The sequence below is a fragment of the Molossus molossus genome, unplaced genomic scaffold, assembly GCF_014108415.1.
Source record: "Molossus molossus isolate mMolMol1 unplaced genomic scaffold, mMolMol1.p scaffold_m16_p_9, whole genome shotgun sequence".
Taxonomy (NCBI): Eukaryota; Metazoa; Chordata; class Mammalia; order Chiroptera; family Molossidae; genus Molossus; species Molossus molossus.
The window spans coordinates 94,356,197-94,378,321 of NW_023425403.1; the positions used below are offsets into that span (position 1 = coordinate 94,356,197).

The 22,125-nt window shown below is 40.4% G+C and overlaps 1 protein-coding gene across 2 annotated transcripts in view; it reads right to left on the reverse strand.

Moving 5' to 3' along the window:
- The window catches only part of RCBTB1 (RCC1 and BTB domain containing protein 1), a 75,433-nt gene extending 63,247 nt beyond the window's left edge, over positions 1-12,186 (reverse strand). Inside the window, exon 1 of one of the 2 annotated variants that reach the window (XM_036250340.1) lies at positions 12,165-12,186. The gene's annotated coding sequence lies outside the window, so the exon portion shown is untranslated. The remainder of the gene's footprint in view (positions 1-12,164) is intronic. The other variant, XM_036250341.1, reaches the window with a different exon arrangement.
- Between the last annotated feature and the right edge of the window lie 9,939 nt (positions 12,187-22,125).

Below are 22,125 nucleotides of genomic sequence, written 5' to 3' on the forward strand. Positions count from 1 at the left end.
GGTTGGGGTCATGCAGGAGACAACCAATCGATGTATCTCTCTCACTTTGATGTTTCTCTCTCTCCCCCTTCCTCCCTCCCACTCTATCTGAAAATCAATGGGAAAATATCCTCTGGTGAGGATTTAAAAAAAAGGTAGAGAAATGTATACATTTCCTTAAAACTCTAAACTTGATCTGTGTAAGAAGTTTTACACAAAGAATCTTGTTCATGGCTCCAATTCTGCTAGGGTGAAAAGGTGTTTCTATAAATTCTAGGGGGTGCACAAGCACAAAACCCTATCGTGCCAAGTGAATTTCCATTCTGACTCCCACCTCTGGAAACTGAAATAGAACCAAACAGTGGATAGATACAACTACAGTTTCCCAACGAGGTACAGAACTCTTGAAGTTTCTTCCTACTCACTCTTTTCTCAGAGGCCCAAGACTAAGGTATGTTTTTGGCCCCAGCACCTATAAAACAAGCCTCAGAACTTGAGCATCCGTACTTAGTCAAGGCCTCAGTTTCCACCATCCGGGGAGACTTTTCTTATCAGCACCAATTTGGATGACAAGGTTCAGGTGCCTATTATGTCCCAAGTATCACACTACATATTCAATAAGCTTTAAACATGATCCCCTGTCACTGCACAGACAGACTCCTGGAATAACATTTGAATGTCCTAAAAATTGTGCATGCAAGGTTGTGTATATTTGTGCACACACACTTGCATATGTGTGTGTGTGTGTGTGTTGGTGGGAACAGGTAAAGAATTTGGAGGAGGGTAAAAATTAATACATAAACATGTTAAAAATTTTTGTTTCAAACAGTTCAAAAGGGTAAGCCTCCCTATTCTCCCTTCCAGACCCTCTCCTCAAAGGCAACCACTGTTAGTAGTTGTTTTAACTCATTCCAGAGATAGTGTACATTTAAATGAGCATTATATGTATGTGTTTGTGGAAGCCACCACCCCACTTAACAGCACATCCCCACTTCATTTCTTTTCAATGGTGCTACAGAGCATCTCATTATATCGATCCAACAATTTACCTATTTCCACTGAGACATTTAAGTCACTTCCAGTCTTTTGCTGACATGAACAATGCTGCAATTATTGTTTGCATATATTATTATACATGTCTTTTTTTATACATGAATTTCTAAGATTAAATTCCTAAAAATGCAATTGCCAGATCAAAATTCAATAGCTAGTTTACCTTTAATAGCTATTTCAAATTGTCCTCTACTGAAGGAGTACCAATATGTAAAATAACCATCAGTGTATGGTAGCAACTGTTTACCCACAGCCTTACTACACAGTGTATTATTGTGGTGTCCCAGTTTTGTTTAAACTTCAATTCCTCTTATGATGAGTGAAGTTGGGCATCATTTTTAGAAATAATCACAATAATAGCAACAATAACAAATAACATTTCCTAAGCACTATGCACCAAGCACTATTCTAACTATTTTACATTTATTAATTCATTTGATTTTCACTTCAGACACAAGGTAACCAAAGCAAAGAGATATTAACACATTGTTGACCGCTCACAAGTTAACTCGTGTTTGCATTTGCATTAGCTATTTCAATTTTTGAAACTCAGGGTATTACAGGATTATTGTATTTGTGACTCTTCTCCCTAAGGGTTGAAGTTCAAAAAACAGCGCACCGTTCTATATTCTTGAAGTAGTTAGGGAATGAATATCTGCTGGTTCAAATGAGTGCAGCTCAGAACCTCACACTTCTGGTTCTTTTGAAAGAGCTCCTTGCAGTGATTCACCTTTCAGGCTCTCAGGGCAACTAAAAGACCACATTTTAGAAAAAATAGTCACTGGTATAAAAAAAAAAATCCAACTATAACGTGTAAAGGGTGTTTCAAAAGGTGATTGCTATACAGTATACACCAAAAAAATTACTAAAATATGTATATAGTGTGTAGCAGATATGTACAAAGTTTCATTTAAATTCATTATGTATAAATAAAGTATACTGAAGGTCTCACATGATTAAGGGCCCACGTGCCATCCTTTCATATGAAGTCCCTATTTTTTCTACTAGACTGCTATTCCTTTCTTTGTTCTCCATTTATGTGTTCACTATATGATAAGATGATCTTAAATGCTTTAAGAAGTAATAAAAAGTGCCTGCCAAATGGCTTGCTTTGTGTCTCTTACAAAACAGATAAGGAGTCACAAGAAGTAAAACAATGTAAATGTCTACAAAGTAGGAAAATCCAGAAGCATATTTTCCTAAAATACAAATCATATCAAAGTTCATCTTCAAATTAATATTTTATGTAATATAGAATTTTAAATAAATAAATAGGGGTAAGGAGGGAAATTAATTAGCCAAAAATGTAAGATTCACCACCTTTAAAATTACAACACAAAGGAATATTATCACTCAAAATCATATAATGTTCTAACAGCAGTACAATTATTCTGAAATTATTAATCAGTTACAGGCAATTCTGCCCCAAGGGTGTGGCAATCTACAGAAAAATCAAGCTAACTCATAATGATGGCTTATTATATTAATTGAGTTTATCCACACTGCTAAATTACTCAAAGCTTTATTTTACAAGATATTTCTCCATGTAATTTAAGACTCAATATAAAAACCAAGTCCTGCCCTGGCTGGTTTGGCTCAGCAGTTAGAGTGTCGGCCCTTGGACCAAAGAGTCTCGGGTTCAATTCTGGTCAGGGACACATATCTCAGTTGCAGTTCCATTGTCGGCCCTGGCTGAGGTCATGTGGGAGGCAACCAATCGATGTGTCTCTCTCACATTGATGTTTCTCTCTCTCTCCCCCTCACTCCCTCCCACTCTACCTGAAAATCAAAAAAAGTATTAAAAATAAATTTTTTTAAAAATCCTGGATCTTCCATATCCACACCCATCATAAAAGCAGAAAGCATCACAAACAGCATGGTGGAAAGGACCGAGAGTCTTGAGGCCTGTGTTTTAGTGCTAGGTTTACTTTTAATTACTTTTAATCAATCAGAGTGACATGCCACTTACCTTTCTGAGCCTGGGTTTCTCAAAAATATGTGCTGTAAAAATCTACAATTTCATGTTCAAGATGAAACAAAGAAGCTATGGGGGATTTTTTGAAAGCTAGAGTACAAGGGCAGTAATATTGGTCAAGCAAGCAATTACTCCTAGCAACACAAACAAATAAAGAGCAGGGAAGAAGAAACTAAGAATGACCAAGAACCTCCTTTGTTGTAGACACTGTGTTATGTAGTTTCACATACACTATTTCATTTCATCTTCACAACACTCCTATGAGAAAGAGACCATAACCCATTCTCAGCAGCAGATGAGGAATGAGGCTCAAAGGTGAAATGACTTCTCAAGGTCACAGAGCAGTACCATAGTCAGGATTCAACACCCACCTCTCTGATTCTTCTTACAGAAATATCAGTCCTGACCTTTCCAACGGCTAAACTTCTCCAACATTACTTTGGTCTGACTTTACCTAGTCTCTCACAATTGTATACCAGCATCTATTTTTTAAATGTTTCAAATATAAGAAGCACTTCCCAAAAAACATTTTCCAATATGCCTCTGTCTAAATTTGCCTGGTTAAACCTCACAAATGTCATTCATTCCTTCATTCTTCCAAAAGCCACTGGGAAGCAGGCCCTGGAGACCAATGTGACCCTTGTCCTTGTGGAGCTCACAGGATTGTGTGAGCACAAGGTGCATCCCTGGGATGCAGACTGCTAAGTCACAAAATATGTCTTCATTAGATTATGCTCAACCTGGCAGCTGAACAGGGTATCCTCAGAATTCAGACAAGGTTCTCCAAGAGACTCTGTGGAGGTATTAAAATCCAGGCTGTGCTATGTACTGTACAGAACAACAGATCACAGTCTTGAGCTCGGGCATACAGCATATCTTTACTATGGCAGAACAATGTCAATGTAAATGTAAATAACCACCAACATTTTCTAATTAATTCAAAATTCTCACCATTATCATTACAATTAAATTACTGTGGTGAGATGTTTAATTGCTCCATTCTCCTGGGGGCAGTAGCAACTTTGCTAGTGTGTAGAAAATCATACTGCATGGATACATGGAATAGACTGACAGCTGTCAAAGGGGAGGGATAGGAGATAATAGGTGAAAGGTGAAGGGATTAGCCAAAGAACATATAGGCATAACCCATAGACACACACAACAGTGTGGCGATGGCCAGAGGGAAGAGGGGGTTGGGGCTGGGTGGAGGTGGGAAGGGAAAAATGGGGACATCTGTAATAGTGTCAACAATAAAAATAAAGAAAAAAAATCTTAATTCTATCAATTTCAAAGACTTAATGTTTAACCCTCTACCAGAAAATTATAAAGAGTATACATATTTTATCCTAAAAGCTAAAGCAGGTGTAATCACTAAAAATTAACTAATTTTTAATGTTATGAAATCTCTATTAGACTTAAGAACCTTGTGGCTGACTCTGAAGTACAAAGATCTATTACAAGAAGAGCAGTAGTGGATAGCTCTGATATGATATTTACTAAATTTTCCTAAACATAAAGTAGAAGTATTAACAATTTTGTTCTAATTGTACTGATTCTACTTTAAAGGAATATAAATATAGTTCAACTACATTTCATTTTAATCATCACTCCAGAGGTTGCCAAAAAAATTAGATACTTCAAATACTGAGGAGGCGCTGCTAACAGGGAGGAATCTTCAATGGCCTGCTCGAACCGGGCCAACTGGATAGGAACGTAAGTATTCAGAAGTGACTAAGGATCTTACAGAAAAGGTGCTTTTCCTTCCCAAGTTTCTGTGCACCACTTAAATAAAGCATCCTTAGGGAAGAGTAAAATGCTAACAAAAATTATGTGTTAAATTATGTGTTAATTCTCATGTTAAAAACAAAACACCCCACCAAAAACAAACATACCCTGTAAGGCTTACTTATTTTAAAAAACAATATGTACAACATGACTGCAATTTTTAAAGTATAATGTATACAGAAAAAGGATATATAAACATCAAAATGTATTTCTCTGGAGAGATTAGAGAGGACATTTTCTTTCTTTGTATTGTTTAAATATATTCCAGATTTCTACAACAAACACTTTGTGACCAAAAAATAAACAAATATTTTAAATGAAAAGCTGGTTTATTTGAAGGCTATAAAAAGTTTTCAAAGGTATTCTTGCCTTAAATTCACAACCTAGAGTGACAGAGTGTTTCAGGCAAATCTGTAAAATAAATTACTAATATAAAATGGTAATGTAAAATGATGCAGCCAATAACATAGCACAGTTCCTCAGAATATTAAACATAAAACTACTATGATCTAACAATTCCACTTCTAGTATATACCCAAAAGAATTAAAAACAGGAACTTGAACATATAGTTGTACATTAACGTTCATAGCAACGCTATTCACAATAGCCAAAAGGTGGAAAACCCAAATATCTATTTACAGATTCGTGGATAAACAAAATATAGTATCTACATACAATAGAATATTATTAGGCCTTAAAAAATGAAATTCTGATACATGCTACAACAAAGATAGACCTTGAAGACATTATGCTAAGTGAGATAAGCCAGACACGAAAGGAAAAAAATTGTATCATTCCAGTTATATCAGGTACCTAGTCAAATGTATGATATGACAAATGTATGATAATGTGAACAAAATAATATAGCATATTAATTATTTTTCTGATGATGACCCTAAATACCAAGAATGCTGGGGGAAATCATAAAGAACAATACAATCACGGTCCCTGACTAAGCAATTTCAGGTCTAATAGAAAGTCAGATCCTAGAAAGGGGAAACCAAAAATGTAAGCATACACGGAATAACTTAGCAAATGATGGAATACAGCATGTAAATATATAGTTCATGTGATACACGTTAACGTGTAAATGGAAAAAATTATGCACGTGACAGTTACAACTATATAAAAATTATATATCCCAGGGAACTGTTACATGAAATCCGAGAAATCAAACTCTCAGTACTCTAACAGATGATAAAATACAAGCATTTCCTCAGTGAATAGCATCGTTTCCTGCAGGAACAAGTGTTTTTCACAGCCTTCTTCCTTTTCACCAACAGAAGTTCCCATTTGAGCGCACAAAACTTAAGGGTGTGGTCAACTTTCTTCTCTTATGAATACATTATATTGCAATTCTAGGAAAACTTAGAAATAGCAGAGTTCTAGAGTCTGGGGTACGAGTTTACAACTCATTATGTCATATACCTGTGCCACAGCAAAAGCAATTCAAAAAACCTCTCATGCCCTAGCCAGCTTGGCTCAGCGGTTAGAGTGCCAGCCCACAGACCAGAACGGGTTGTGGGTTCAATCCCTGACCCTGGTCGGGGTCGTGTGGGAGGCAACCAATCAATGTGTCTCTCTCACAAGGATGTTTCTTTTTCTCTCTCTTTCTCTCCCTCCATCCCTTCCGCTCTATCTAAAAATCAATAGAAAAATATCCTTAGGTAAGGATTTTTTTTTTTAAATAACAACCCCTCAGGTTACAGAAGAGCCAAATATTACTCTTATCAATCTCTTCCTCTCTTCCACACTTAAAAAATTTTTTTTTTCTTTATTGATTCCGGAGAGAGACAGAAACATCAATGAGAGAGGACATCCACTGGCTGCCTCCTGCATGCCCCCACTGGGGATCTGGCCCACAATCTGGGCATGTGCCCTGACCAAACCAGCGACCTCTTAGTGCATGGGTTGACACTCAACCACTGAGCCACACCAGCTGGGCATCTTCCATCTTCTTTTGATGAGTTTTTTGACACTGAGCAGGTGCTACACCACTGATTAAGATATAAAATGTATCTCCCAGGTCCAGACAAGCCTCTAAGATATGATGGGCCTCAAATTCTTTAAATAAAAATCTACTTTAAAACCATTTCACCCTTTTTATGGTATAAGTACGGCAAAGAAGCAAAGTTTCTGAGATCTGCTGAGACGGTAATGCTGTTACTGCCCCAACTGCCACCTACTTCTCTTTTCTGCAAGCCAACCATACTAAAAGAATGAAAGGGAAAGAAGGAATATCCTGAATACTTGACAAATTCCACAAAGACTAAGGGGCTCTGGCATTCTCCAAAAGACTTTATGCCATCCTTCAAAAGAAGCAGCTGTACAGGTGACAAAGTTATCCTACCTTAATTTAAAAACAGCATCACACCCTGCCAGTGTGGCTGGGTGAATTGAATGTCATCCCATGGACTGAGAGGTCCTGGTTTGATTCCCGTCAGGGTACATGCACAGGTTGTGGGCTCGATCCCCAGTCGGGGGGCATGCAGGAGGTAGCCTACTGATGTTTCTATCTTTATCCGTTCCTCTCTTCAAAAAAAAAAAATCAATAAAACATATTTAAAAAATAAAAATATATACATACAGCATCAGTGTCCTGGCTGGTATGGCTCACTTGGTTGGGCATCATCTCATGCACTGAAAGGATGCTGGTTCGATTCTCAGTCATGGCACATGCCAGAGTTGGGGGCTGACTGATATTTCTCTCTCCTAAGATGTTTGTCTCTCTCCCTCTCTCCTCTCTCTAAAAACCAGTATTATTAAAAATAATAACAGCATCACTGCTGTTTTAGAATTTCCTAACACAGTGACTACCTTTTGTCTCATTAGTTTTGTTCAAATTCATCACTCATTTAAGAGGACAACTGTCGCTTCCACTGCCAGCCAGTAGGTTACTTGACTTGAAGCACAATTTGCAATAATGGCCTCTGGAAGCAATTCGTAGCCCCATCATCCAAGGGACTGCTTTCATTTATTTCATTGCACAGTAACTTTAGGCAATTCTAGGATACAGGGAATCTGACAGCTCATTGTAAGTGAAGAAATAATTCTACTAATGCCACGTGGTCAGGTTAGAAAAGCAAGCAACCCAAATGGCAATAGCATTAGCAGCAAAAAAATAACATATCCAGGGTTGTGAAGTTGACTGCAAATTTATAAAAACAAAACAATACTGCTTTTATGACATTTTTATTTTCAAAAGGAAACCAGAAAAAATACCACCATGATTTAAACTAATTTTCTTCCACAATTTTGTTCTTTGTTGCACCAAACATAAAGGGGTCACAAAATAGACCACAATAAAAACAGATGGGTCAACAAGTTAAAGAAATTGACTGAACAAAATAATATATCATTATATTTTTCTAATGAGTCCAAGGTTAGAATGGAGGGATTCAAGTTCAGATCTATTTATGATATCATGAACCATTTCCACATGCATCTCTCTAAAGTGATTTTATCTACCAGTCTCTGTTGTATGGAAAATACCAAATGTACCCTGTGTTGGCCTAAAGCCAAACTAAAATTTCAGCAATGGACATGCAGAACCATACTGTATTCATTCAATAAATGTTTACTGAATTATGCTGTAGGTAAAAAAACAAAACAAACACAGAGCCAACACCGCTACCACCTTAACCCCCCGCAGAACTTACATGAGGTCAGGGGGTCTAGACACATAAACATATGCTCACCACAGGGTGGCCAGTGCTCCGGTGGTGAGGTTCGGATGCTATGGAAGCATCAGAACTGGGAAGTGTCAACTACCTGAAAAGAAGGCTGGCACCTAGAACAGTGAACACACGTGCCAGGTAAAGGACTGGTGGAGGAAGAAATTTAGCATGGCTGAGCCAAAAAGCTTAGATTTTATCCTAAGGGCAACATCAATCACTGGAGGATCTTAAGCATAATCAGATATATGTCTGTTAAAGATTATTCTGGCTGAATGTAAAGACTAGATGGGGATGGACATTTTAAATTTATCTACCTGTGAGATATCAAAGCAGATAAGTCCAATAGATAGTTTTATAAATATGAAGATCAAAAAAGAGATATAAATGGGAGATTTGGACATCTGGCATGAAATCATCCAGGGAAAAGTATGTACAGTAAGAAGAGATAAGGATCTTGGACAGAACTCTAAGAAACTCCAACAGCAAAGGGACAAGAATAGTCCATAGAAGAGACCATGGAGAAATAGGCAGAGCAAGAAAAAAACTAGAAGAGTGTCATGGAAGCCTAGGGATGTGTGCATTACACAAAGGAGGTAGTGTCAATGTTGAATGCTCCTGAGACATCAAACACAGTAAGGACTGAGAAATGTTCATTAGATTTAATGAGTGTTGGCAACCTTTACAAGAAGACTTTCAGGGAGGTTGTGAGTGGACAAGGCCAGATTGCAGCAGAATGAGGAGTGTGTGAACGGTGCAGAAGAGGATTTAATCCTCATCCAAGGATTTTGAGATAGAGTGGGAGGGCGGAAGGGGGAGGGGGGAGAGAAAAAGAGAAACATCAATGTAAGAAAGACACATCGACTGGTTGCCTCCTGCAGGACCCATCAGGGGCCAGGAATCGAACCTGCAGCTGAGGTACATGTCCTTGGGAATCAAACCCAAAACTCAGTGGCTTAAAACAAGAGCAATGTGTTATTTCTCTCAATCCTGTGTTTTGACTGGACTCAGCTGGGGTTATTCATGAGGTCACAGGCACTGGGGAGCTTAACTAGGGCTGAAACAGTCTTTGCTGACATATCTGGGCCACTCCAGGTGGTCTCACTCTTCACCTAATTTAGCCCAAGCCTCCAACCCTCTATACATGCTGACTGGCTTCCAAGAGCATGAAAGCTAGGGCTGCCATGCCTCTTAAAAAGCTACGCCCAGAACTGACACAATATCACTTCTGCTGCATTTTATTGATCAAAACAAGTCACAAGTCCAGGCTAGATTCAAATGGAGCAGAAATAGACTCCATTTCTCGATGGGAGGAATGGCAGTCAAGTACTGGGATGGGAAGAATTGTTGGCAGTCATCTTTGGCAACACCACCACAGCTGTAAACAATATTACTGGATGTTTCCATCAAACCACTTGAGTTCAGGATTGAGGCAATAGAGAATAGGCTTTGTCTATTTCCAAAACTAGAACTTTTCCTTAAGCACTGAAAAGAACATCTCAACAAAGATTTTGCCTCTGTGGAATGCTAATATCAGAAAAGCCATGGAGTCTTCTTTTCTGGGGTTGTGGGAAACACAGACACCATCCTTCAAGAATGGTCTGAATATAGTCTTCCCTGGATGGGATTCCTTACCTCCTGAAATCATGTCACACATTATGATTTTTTATGAATACATGAGTATCTCATTTTGTAAAGTGTATATAACACTAAAAAAATATGCCCTGGCCTGTTTGGCTCAGCGGTCAGAGCATCAGCCTGCGCGGTCCAGAGAGACCCAAGTTTGGTTCCTGCTAAGGGCACGTACCTCAGATGCAGTTTGTCCCCGGCCCTGGTTGGGTCGTGCGGGTGGCAACCACTCAATGTGTCCCTTTCACATCGATGTTTCTCTCTCTCTCTTCCTCCTACTCTATCTGAACAAAAAATGGAAAAATGTCCTCGGGTGAGGATAATATATACATATATATGTATATATATATGTATATATATATATATATATATATATATGTATCTCCAATTATTTTAACTCTTGCTATCAAAACTCTATGTAAACTCAAGAATCAAAGAGTTCTGGCTGAGTTCTTCAATACTCAAACTTTTGCTTTTGATGCTCCTAGAGTCAGAAATGAGCTAGGTTTGGATATCACAGTTATCTCTTACAATCTGAAACTTCACTATCTGAACACATCAACCCAGTAAATTTGTATAGTAAAAAAGACTTATGCCCCAAAATATTAACTGTTGTTATTTTTAGATGTTATAATCACAGGTAATGTACATTCTTCTTTATGCTTCATATTTTCTAAATTTTCTTTGCAAAATTAAAACAATAAGTCTATATTGTGAGCTTAATGTACTTGGAAAATTTTTTTAATTAAGTTCATACTGTAGATCAAATACATAATTGATTCAGATAATTGTTTTATTAACTGGCCTCTAGGAAATCTATTCTGTTTGAATTCAGACATCATATGCCTCCAGTACATTCCTCAACACGTACACAATATGAAACATCTTTAGATTTTTTTTAAACCACAGAATATTTTTTAAATGTGTCCTAATGCCCTGCTTAGACTCTAGACTCCTTGAAAGCCCAAAACTGTTTCCTGTGCATGACTCATTGAATGTGGTATACACAGAAGGAATAGTATAATAAAGGTCTTTGACTTACCTTCAGTTTTATCACCACTCTGACTTTCAGATAAAGACAATGTCTCAGACTTTCCAGCTTGAGCTGTTTATTATTAAGATAGAGCCAAGCTCTTGCTGGAATGTGCAGGCACTCTTTAATTCTATATTTTTATTTTGCCCTGACCGATTGCTCAGTGGTTAGAGCGTCGGCCCGTGGTCCAGAGAGACCCGGGTTCGGTTCCCACTAAGGGCACATACCTTGGTTGCAGTTTGTCCCCGGCCCTGATTGGGTCGTGTGGGTGGCAACCACTCGATGTGTCCGATGTTTCTCTCCCTCCCACTCTATCTGAACAACAACAAAAAAAGAAAAAAAGAAAAAATGTCCTGGAGTGAGGATAAAAAAATAAAATAAATAATTCTAAATTTTTATTTTAACTCTTAAGCTGAAAAATTGGTTTTTATGGCTGTTTACTGAAGCTCTCAGAACTTGATCATTTGGATCACGCACATAATGACTGTAGAAATCTTTTCAATGACTAATATCCTTCCTCTAAGAGAAACAGACTAGAGGATAGACTGTCTAGAAGTATTAATAAATAGACGGGTATTCACACAATGGATTAAAAGATATCCATCCCACAGATTAACTGCTGTATTAATAAAATCTAAATACATAGTTAGATACTCAACCCTGAAAGCAGTTTAAACAGGTGAAATTCACCCAGTGCTCACTTCAAATGGATACTTTCTGAAGTTTAAAGCACTCTAAACTACCATCAAGGTTAAATCATTTTTCCATTCCTTTCAACATTATACACCTTGATGTTTTGCTGTTATGATCCCACAATGCACACCAATTTCAGAAACACAGTGTTTGCCTCCAAGGGCCATAATCTTCCCCCCCAAAATAGGTCAAAGACAAATAAGACAATGAATCTGTTTTTTTTTTTTTTTTTTAAGAATTATTATAATATTGCTTTATAAATTGTAATCCCCAATTGCAAAGGGTTCTGCAGCAGAAGACTTCGGAGTGTCTCACATGCAAGTATAAACAAAAGCCACTTACGATTGCAGAACAGAGTGCCTCCGCGGTTATCTTAAATAGAACAGGTAGTCTGTCCAAGGCAGGGCAAGAGAAATGTCATCTCACCCAGGCAACCGCGCTCCGGGATAAAGGTCCTGCTATGCGAACAGTCCTTTGAGGAGTCGGTGTGGCGGAGGAGTGGGAAAAGGGAAGACTGTGGTCTGAGGCTGCACTGCCCTCCCCCGCGGAGGCCAGGAGATGCTGAGATCCGGAGACCGGCCAAGTGAGATGAGGGCGGGGGTCTCCCAGCAAAACAACGCCGCAGCTGCGACTGACTTCAGCCAGAGCGGAACCGCGTCCCTGCAGCTCAAAAGAGAGAGGGAGCCAGGAAAACTTTCCCTGGCCTCTCCCCACCCTCTTCCTCCTCCGGGGAGGCAGAACTGCTAGCTGAGGGGCGAACGGCGCGGGGCCGGCGGACCGGAACCGCAGCCAGCGGAGCGGGGAGGGAGGGCGCAGAGTAACGGGGCACGCCGGCCCGGCCCGCGGGGAAGGGGGCGGAGAAGGGGAGGACGAATGCGGCCTCTGCGAGCTCGGGCCCGCGACCCGCCGGCTACCTGGAGGTCAGCTGCTGCCGCTGGCCGTCCGCCGGGCCCAGCCGCCGCGAGCGCCGCGGGGATCTCGGAAACTCGGCGGGCGGGAGACGCACTAGCTCCCGGCCCAGCCAGCCAGCTTCAGGGACCGCGGGAGGCGGGGCGCCGGGCGGCCCGTCGGGTCACGTGGTCCCGGCCGCCTCACGTGAGGCCGACGCGGCGCGCGCGGCGAGTTCCCAGGGAAGCCGCCCGTCCGCCTCCGCTGGCTCTTTGCAGGCCCGTGGGCGGCCTCACAGAAGCGGATGAGTGTCCCACGGTCGCCGTCGGAGTCCAGCCTCGGGCTCCGCGGAGGGTCGCAGTGGGCTTGGTGGCCGCAGGGGCTCACGGGCTTTTGTGTGGAAGGGAACCAGAGACGCGCGAGGGGCGGGCCGGCCACCCCGGGACCTAGGGCAGAGGAGCGAGTGGCACGTCTTCCCCCGGCCCCACCACCTGGTGCTGCCTGGGATGAAGGGCCTCGGAGGAGGGGAGACTCGTTTTTCTCCAGCGCCGCGCCCCATGCCTACGCGCTCACCCCAAAAGCACCCGAGTGAGCCTGGAGGACGGGGAAGGGGGCGCCGCGCCAGGACTGGGGGAGTGAAGTGCGGAGCCGGGCAGTGGGAGGAAGCCGGCCGTCCAGGTGGAAGAGACCTAAGATCCAAATGACCCAACCTTGTCTTAGTATAAATGAGTAAACTGAGTCCAGGAGAGGGGGTGCTCCATGCCATCCCAGCCTGTTATCTACGGAGGGCGAATCACCTTCATGAAATACTGTACAGCTTTGCGAAAAGTCCCAGCTGGCTCCAAAGGACAAAGTTCAGACTTCTTGGCATAATTTTTCAAGTAATCTTGTTCAAATTTACTTTCCCAGTGAACTCCCATGAATATATAGAAAAACATTTCGTTTTCTACGTACCACCGAACAGTTCCACTAATCTACGGAGAGAAGCCTCCTTTCCTCGCGTTCCGCGCTTCCTGAGCAGTACTCTAGGCGCTGGCTACAGAGAATGTTTTTCTGGACTACTCACTTTTCTTGGGATTACTACTTACTCTTTCCCTAAACAGCTTTATTCTTTTGCCTCTGTCTGAAATGCCCTGAATCACTATCCTCTCCCTCCTTAAAGAAAACCAGAGCCAAACAATAGTTACAGCGGTAAAAACAGATTTTATCAGAAACGATTGCAATAGGAGAATTGAGTCCAATTCTATACTGAGGGCTCTTTCCCCCATTCAATAGTTTCTGAATAAAATCTGTTTTTTACAGCTTTAACTACTGTCAGCCTTTAACATCACTCAATGTACATGCGTCTCCTACACATCTTTAACAATCCAGAACAAATACTATTTTTCTTGTCTTTCTTCCCTGCATCCTCTTTCCTGATTCAACAGTATTGGTGAACATAATTGAGGTTCATTCAGACACTGTCAACGGTAACTTCTTCCCTGATTTCTAGGACGCTGTACATAGTCTGATACATAAATCTCACAGAGCCAAAAAAAAAAAAAAAATGCACTGTGCATTTCCTCTAAGAAGTAAGTTACTTATTACTGTCTTCTTCCTTAGATTATAAATTCTTTGAAACAGAACTTCTGGGGTTAGTACAGTGCCTTCAGTATCCCCTAAATGAAGTGGCTTGACCAAGGTCATAGCAGTTAAGTGAATTTACTAAACAAGGTCTACTTAGCTCAAAAAAACTGAAGTCAGGTTTTTTAGGCTACAACCTGATCAATAGAACTTCTGTAAAACATGTCTGTGTGAGAGAAAAATGGGGGTTGGGGGTTTGAGTCACCAAATATTTTAGGATCAGAAAGGGAGGGGAAGACCTTCCAGAAAAGAGAGCAGTATGTTCAAAGGTAAGGAGGCATGAATCATTATTAGTTATTTAGGATAAGTAAATAACACTGTATGGCTGGATTTAGTGACCTTATTTACCTCTGAGACAAAGGAAACCTAATTAGTTAATGGTGTACTTAAAAGAATGACATGTCTGTTAGTATTAGTATTATTTATTAAGACTCAGCAACTTCTTTTTTAAACCTCACCCAAGGATATTTTTCCATTGATTTTTAGATAGGAAGGAAGGAAGAGAGAAAGAAATATCGATGTGAGAGAGACACATTGATTGGTTGCCTCCCCGGAACCTGCAACCCAGGTATGTACCGTTGACTGGAAATCAAACCCTGAGACTCTTGTGACCTCAAGCCAGTGCTCTAACCACTGAGCGAAGCCAGCCAGGGCTGGACTGAGTAACTTTCCATCAGACAAATCATAGGCTCTTCACCTAAAATTGGCCTGTGAACTCATGCTAGGTGATTTTTTACCTTTTTTTCCCAGTTCCAAATGCTCTCTACAAATCTGTTTTGTACTTTTATACTGTTGAATAGTTCAAATCAAAACTTTTACTAGGTTATTGAATAAATTTAGTCTTATTTAAAAAATTTTTTAAATGTCTTTGTTCAGTCTTCACCTTTGAATGCTAGTTTAACTGAATAGAGAATTCTAGATTAACAGATACTCCCCCTATCATTTTGAAAATACTGTTCCAGCTCAGCTAGTGTGGCTCAGTGGATTGAGTATCCTTACATGGACTGAGTGGTCCTGGTTTGATTCCTGGTCAGAGCACATGCCAGGGTTGCGGGCTTGATCCCCAGTAGGGGGCGTGCAGGAAGCAGCCAACTGATGTTTCTCTCTCACATCAATGCTTCTATCTCCATTTCCTTTCTCTCTAAAGAATCAATAAAAACATTTTTTAAAAATATTTTATTCCATTGTCCACTAATATCTACTGTTTGTGATAAGAAGCCAGCTTTGTCTGCATATTATTTCTTTGTAGGTAATGTGACTTTCAGGCCCGTCTCTAACATTTGTAGAAGGTGGGGCAAAATTACAAATGGAAACCTAATAAGCAGTGGAACAGCCTGTTGAAAGCTTGGATGAAGTGCCAGCTTGGAGATGATACCCTGTGAGGAAAAAGTGCTACCCTCCAGGATGCAGTAATGCTCTAAATCAGTCACCATTATATGGTGCTATATATCCCCAATGGGTGAATTTCTGAGAGCAGGTTCCAAGGTGTGGAAGCAGGAATGTCCCTGTTTGCCATCAGTCCCACTGGGGAATTGTGCTATTCATTCTCACAACTGTAACCCAGATTTTAAGGTCTTGATTTCCAAAGGGGGACCATTTCTACCCAGAAACACAGCAAGAGGCCTCATTGACCTTAAGCTACACTAGCATGCAGGCATTTGGGGCCCCTCATGATAAGGACCAGCAGTCAAGAAAAAGATCCTGGTGGAGCTAATTGACTCTTACCAACAAGAGGCGGTAGAGCTACTGTTACACAGTGAAGGCATGGAGGCATCTTTTGCATTCGGATAGCTAACTTGGACATCTTTTAGTACTGTCTTATACAAGTCTGATGGCAAATGGACAAGTGAAACAGGTGCAGCCTGAGAGATCTGACAGTTTGATTCACTTCACTAGGAAGTCACCTAAACCTTCAAAGGCGCTAATTGACAGTGAGGAGGGTCTAGAAGGCATATAAGTTGCGGTCTTAAGACCACAAGCAACAGCAGCGGGGGGTGGGGAGGTATCTTAGTTCACCATACTAATCTTTTATAAGTTTCCCCCAGGAAAAGTAGCATCTTGAAGGAGCTACCCCCAGGACTCCTGTGAAGAAAGTGGATCTGAATGGCACAAAGCATGGACCATCCTGAATGCTATCCTGTCCTGCCTGGGTCATAGCTGTCAGCCCTCTTAGGAATTGCTTCTGCTAAGGAGAGTGGCTTTGTTCAAAGTCAGGCCCCTTCTGGGCAACCATTGTCCACTCACTGACTGATGCCCAGTCCTCTTTTCTTTTGCTCAACAGGTGTTGATTGGAGTACTCCGTAATAAAGTTCCTAAACTGGTCTCTACCTCAGACTCCTCAGGAAATCTGTGACAGTCTTCCTAGTGTAGATTACAGTTTGGAGTAGGAAATATCAAACAAGTGAAATAAATGTATGATTTGTACTCTGAAGGAAATGAACAAAATACAGTAACAGCAAATAACTGGGGAGTTTTAACTGTAGAGGAGGTGACATTTAAGCCAAGAATTTTACAATAGATAGAATTCAGCCATGTGAAGAGCAAGTAGGAAAGAGAAACATCTTGGATGAAAGCGCTTCCCACAGAGCTTCACATGTTGAAGTACCACTCAGAGCTTTGTAGACTTTTAACAATTTTATTTCAAATGTAATGGGAGAACTTTATGGGTTTTTAAACAAGAGAGAGAGTAAAATGCTGTGACTTGCATTTTTCAAAAATTCTCTCTGATACAGTGTGAACCCACTTGAGGTTATTACAACATTAAGAACCCACCCAAAGCCCTGGACAGTTTGGCTAGGCAGTTAGAGTGTTGGCCTGTGGACCAAAGAGTCTCGGGTATGATTCCAGCCAAGGGCACGTACCTCAGTTGCGGTTCAGTTCCCAGCCCTGGTCAGGGTCGTGTGGGAGGCAGGCAGTCAATGTGTCTCTCACATGGATGTTTCCCTGTCTCTCTCCCTCTCCCTCCCACTCTGAAGATGAATGAAAGGATATCCTCTGGTGAGGATTAAAAGAAAGAAAGAAAGAAAGAAAGAAAGAAAGAAGGAAGGAAGGAAGGAAGGAAGGAAGGAAGGAAGGAAGGAAGGAAGGAAGGAAGGAAGGAAGGAAGGAAGGAAGAAAGAAAGAAAGAAACCACCTGAAAAAGGGTGGTTTCTTTTTTTTTTTTTTAATCCTCACCACCCAAAGTTAACCCTTTCCCCCAAAACCATGTTTCAACTGCCCAAGACCTGAGTTCCCAGCCCAATCTAAGACCTGCATTGACCTCTTTCCTATGTCCACCCCTCCAAGGAGAGACTGCACACCTTAGAGCCTGAGGTGGCCAGAGAGTGGCTGTCTGTTGGGCTCAGAAGTGGAGTGTCCACAGCATGTGTGTGAAGCCCTTTCCAGTGTTTGGTGAAGCCAGGATTGGAAAAAAAAAAATGGACGATGAACTATGTGGCAGGATCCCAGATATAATCTCTGCCTACCCTGCCAAGTTCCAATGAGGAACCCCAAGGATTCCAAGAATTGTAAATTCAAGGCTTGGTCATCCAGGTCATCAAAAAGCTACATTTAAGCTATGTTTGTAAAGATAAGATGATAGAACATATTATTTATTTAGTTGTTGGCTTGATATTTAACTTATACATTTTTAGACATATGGTATGTGTAAATTTGCTCCAGCTTCTACAAATGTTAGGGATGGGCCTGAAAGTCACATTACCTGCGAAGAAGTAATATGTAAACAAAGCTGGCTTCTTATCCAAACAGCAGATGACAATGGAATAATATCTTCAAAATGATAGGGGGAGTATCTGTTAATCTAGAATTCTCTATTCAGTTAAACTAGCATTCAAAGGCGAAGATTGAATAAAGACATTAAAATTTTTTCTAGTAAGACTAAATGTATTCAGTAACCTGGTAAAAATTTTGATTTGAACTATCCAATAGTATAAAAAGTACAAAAGAGATTTGTAGATTTTAAATATAGTAATACAAAGTGCATGACCACATACAATACATCCTATAGGGAAAGGGAGGTGGAATGGGGAAAAAAAGACTGTGTTTGAGGTCTAGTAATAAATAAGTAAATACAGAAGTAGAGATGGTCCATGTTATATATATTCTACCACCAATACTGCAGCCAATATGTAAAAAAACCATTTCAAGATAACTTGGGAGGAAGATGATAATGTCTGGGACTCTTGTAATACAACTTAAAGGCTTTATTACAGCCAACCCAACTCACTGTGTAGTCTTTGCTTATAGTGGTTTGTAGTTTCTTCCAAAAGCATATAAAATTTTAAGTTTAGATTAAAAACTATACAACTAGAGCGTGTCCATGAAAAGTGGCTCAATCCTTATTGTTTTTTATACTTTCCAATTTTTAAAATCTGGCTTTATAAAACAACAATGAGGTATCACCTCACACCTGTCAGAATGGTCGCCATCAACAAATCATCAAACAACAAATGTTGGCGAGGGTGTGGAGAAAAGGGGACTCTAGTACACGGATGGTGGGGATGCAGACTGGTACAGCCACTAGGGAAAACATGATGGTGTTACCTCAAAAAATTAAAAATTGAGTTGCCATTTGACCCAGTGATCCCACTTCTGGGAATATACCCTAAGAAGCCTGAAACACCAATCAGAAAGAATATATGTACCCCCATGTTCGTAGCAGCACTATTTAAAATAGCTAAGATCTGGAAACAGCTCAAATGTCCATCAGTAGACGAATGGATAAAAAAGCTTTGGTCCATATACACAATGGAGTACTATGCAGCTGTAAGAAAGAAAGATCTCTTATCCTTTGAGATGACATGGAGGGACCTGGAAAGTATTATCCTAAGCGAAACAAGCCAAGCAGAGAAAGGCAAATATCACATGATCTCACTTACTTGTAGAATATAACAAACATAACAGTCTGAGGAACGGGGTAGCTCCAGAGACATGGAAGTGGGGTACAGACTGACAATCCCCTGACGAGGGGGTGGGGGGGAGATAAACCACAGAACTTATATGCATGTGTGTATGAACAATGGACATGGACAACAAAGGTGAGGACAGGGTGGGGAGGGTGGGGGAGGGGAGAATCAGTGGGTGAAAAAGGGGAAACATCTTAACAAAAATAAATTAATTAATTTTAAAAATAAAATAAAAATAAATAAATAAAATCTGGCTTTAAAAATAAGCACTGAGCCCTGGCCAGTTTGGCTCAGTGGTTGGAGCATCAGCCTGAGGGCCAAAGAGATTCGGGTTTGATTTTGATCAAGGTTACGTGCAGTTCAGTCCCCAGCCTGGTCAGCCAGTCGATGTGTCCCTCTCATATTGATGTCTCTCTCTCTCTTCCCCCCTCTCTCTGTCCCTCCCTCACAATCTATCTGAAAATAAATGGAAGAATATCCTCTGGTGAGGATTTAAAAAAAAAAGCACTGAGTCATTTTATTATAAGATAGGCAAATGCACCTCCTTCATTATGAAAAGTATGAACTGGTAATAATTTTTCCTGAACTGTAGAAAAGATGCAATAAGAGTACTTTCGTTTGGGTTCAAGAAACAGTTTTTTCATGAAGGTTTTATAACTGAAGGACTCCACGTTCAGGATGTATCATGTAACATCTATTTCAATGTTTACAAAGCCTGACTAAAAGAAGCCAAACCAAAACCAATCCACTTAGCATTAGCACACCTCTTTTCTTTTATTAGAATTGTACTTTAATATTGTGGGGGGAAAAAAACCCTAATAGATTTAAACAAGTTGAACAATTACTCTACACAGATAAACCCTTCACAAAGGTCAGCTGAAGTAATCCAGAGCTAAAACTGAATTGTGCAGATGTTCAGTGAAATCACCAGTTATGTAACACAAACAAAAGTAAATTATTTACACCCGTGGCAAGCCCTCTGAGAAATGTGCCCCATGAAGCATTAACCTTTGCTTTTTTTTAATGCCAACCTGAAAACTTGCACATTTTATTTTTCAAATGACTTAACATTTTTAATAGAGTGTGTCCTCTACCGTGTGGTAAAACTTTGGTACTATTCATGTAAGATTGCGTATCCTGAAGTCTTGACATTTCTGCAGGAGGAGCTTTAATTCTGCTTTAGACATTTCATATAAATTGAAATCTCATCAGATACCAATATGAAGGAAGATACCCAGGTTACAACATACACAGTCCAGTTACCTCTTTGTATATTTAGAAATTACTCTTTCAAGGTATCTGTACCAGAGAGCTTAGTCTGTCCTACTTAATATTTAGTAGTACAGGTTTGAGTCATCAGAACCTTCGCAAGATCGTAATATTTCAAAATTAGTAACAACTACCTTTAGGGGTAAGTCCATGTTATTGAGTAATGACGTTTATTATCATGAAGGAAAATAAGTGTAGCTAGCCATCTTTAAAATGCCCCATGTTGAATTAAAGTGATCGGGGACGCGAAGAAAGCACCAGCAGGCAAGATGAATTCAAGATGAACGGAGGGCTACAGTGTCCCACAACCCAAGGTTACATCTAAACTCAAACAATGCTTAACTATAAATATAAAAAAGGAAGAAGGTTAAAAACCATCTTAACAGGACGTTTTAAGAAAGGAATGTAGCCCTGGCCGGTTTGGCTCAGCGGTTAGAGCGTTGGCCTGCGGTCCAGAGAGACCCGGGTTCGGTTCCCGCTAAGGGCACGTACCTGTACCTCGGTTGCAGTTTGTCCCCGGCCCTGGTTGGGCCCTGCGGGTGGCAGCCACTCAATGTGTCCCTTTCACGTCGATGTTTCTCTCTCTTCCTCTCTGTCCCTCCCACTCTATCTGAACAAAAAATGGAAAAATGTCCTCGGGTGAGGATAAAAAAAAGTTTATTGTAAAGGGACTTTCCCATGTCTGCAAGGCATAACAATATATGTTTTCTTTTACTAGGGTCATAATGACCCCGAGAACCCGGAGACAGTTCAATACTGTTCCAAGAACCGCTTGCAATTGCTTGGCCGGCATGACTCACTTGCTAGTCAACTCCGGGCGAGTGTCCTTGGTTGTGTCCTAATTCATCATTTCCCCCTTTCTGTTTTGTGCCAGTTTGTGAAGCATAGCAGAAAAAACAGCGCTTTTTGCCGACATTATTTGTTGTTGTTGCTGGTGCCTTCGGCAGACTAAGTACAAAACAAAACATATAATAATGATTAATAAAAACATCCCAAATAGTAATCCAAATAATCCCTTAATATGTTCACTAGGATTTAAATTTGATAAACCTTCTATTATATCCTGCAACACATCTCCATTATGGTAAGTTTCTGTTTTTCAAAAGTACTATGGATTTTAGTTTGCAAAGCCATTATATGTTCAGTCAAATTATCATGATTTAACAAATGTTTTTTAACACCTTCCCATGGAAACTCAGTTGCATTATAAGGTACAGAAGTAATACAAAAAGAAGATTGACTCCAATCACATTTTAAAGTTACACGATTTTTTAAACTCTGTAGTTGATCACCTAACAAAATTACAGCTTGATTTAAGTCAGCTATTTGAGATTGCATTTTAGTATCAATTTGTTTTTGAGCCACCCAAAGTTGTTCTGATGATTTATGCCATTCTTGAACATAGTCAGCAGTCTGAATTCCACTATGCAGAGCTATTCCCGCCATAGCTGCCGTGGCTGTGATAGCTGTGAGTCCTAATATTGCAGCTGTTAAAAGTCCCAGAAATCTTTTACTTTTTTTTCAAGAGTCTCTTGGCAACATTCCAAAGCATTCCGGTCGCAGGACTATCTTGCCATGGTCTGTTAAGGGAGACAGGAATCCACAACCCTGTCCATGCT